Raw genomic sequence first — 1118 nt, 5'->3', positions numbered from 1 at the left:
TATACACAAACATTGATCAATGAAGGTGCTGCAGAATAGAAATGTTACATTGGGACAAAAATTTGCAGAACTGTAAATAAGAATTTAAGGAGAATAAAGATCTGTGTAAGCTTCCCATCTGTTAAGATAAAATTTGTTCATGTATTTTTATCTGGATGATGGTAGGTACCAAATTGCTAGAGTATTTAAATTTCACAGGTGACATTTAAAAGAATAGTGTAACAGTATCATTTTAAAATGCCAACATCTACAATCTTCTGGAAATTAGTTCCTTTATGGAAATCATTTTTTATTACCACTTGGATTGAAAATTTTTAATTTTAAATGTAAAGATATGCAAATAAGTGCATAGCATTGAATTACTGTAATATAAATGAACTAAATAAAGTGTTTGATGCTCACTAAACTTACATGTGATTTAAGATGTGCTGTCATAATAAATATCTTGGAAAAACATCAGCCAAAAGGGCAGATTAAGGACCTCAAAAAATTCCCCCTCCACAAAGCAAGGAGAAAATTGGCACAATCAACTTCATCAGAATTATGGAAATTAGCTGAAGGCTTATAGAAATCTGGGAAGACTTTACTCCACAAAAGTGACTGAACCTCAGTAAAACAGTGATCTTTGTGGTCTTTTTATTTGCCCCAGTCCTATCGGCCACTTTCCAGCTTCAACGTAGACTGAGAAATAAAAATCCACTCTCAGGAGTGAAAACAAGAAACCTGGCATCAACTGGAGTAAGAAAATGAGGCTGGGGCTCCTTCAAATGATCCTTCGCAGAGAGCTGTCTCCCTAGTTTCCACGATGCTGAGTGACAGGCGTAAGTCACCTGTGGATGACTTGAATCTCCAGCGTTTCAGGTAACATCCATGCATGGTGTTTACAGCTCAAAGGAAAACTGGGAGGAAGCACCAGATGCAGCAGGGAGTGTAAAAGGAAAACCTGGCCAATGAGATGTCAACTTCACTCTGTAAGCTCTGACTATCCTGGGAATCAAGAAGACCATGTATATGTCGAAGAGGACATACTAAAGGAAGAGAGGGCAAAAGAGAGAGAGAAGGCTCTAAGTTCTCACCTCTTACTCTGAAGGTATTGAGAAATCAAAAAGTGATCATGA

This window comes from Echinops telfairi, unplaced genomic scaffold, assembly GCF_000313985.2.
Source record: "Echinops telfairi isolate 266 unplaced genomic scaffold, ASM31398v2 ScPeMD7_31;HRSCAF=116, whole genome shotgun sequence".
NCBI lineage: Eukaryota > Metazoa > Chordata > Mammalia > Afrosoricida > Tenrecidae > Echinops > Echinops telfairi.
This window is presented reverse-complemented; position numbering follows the sequence as displayed.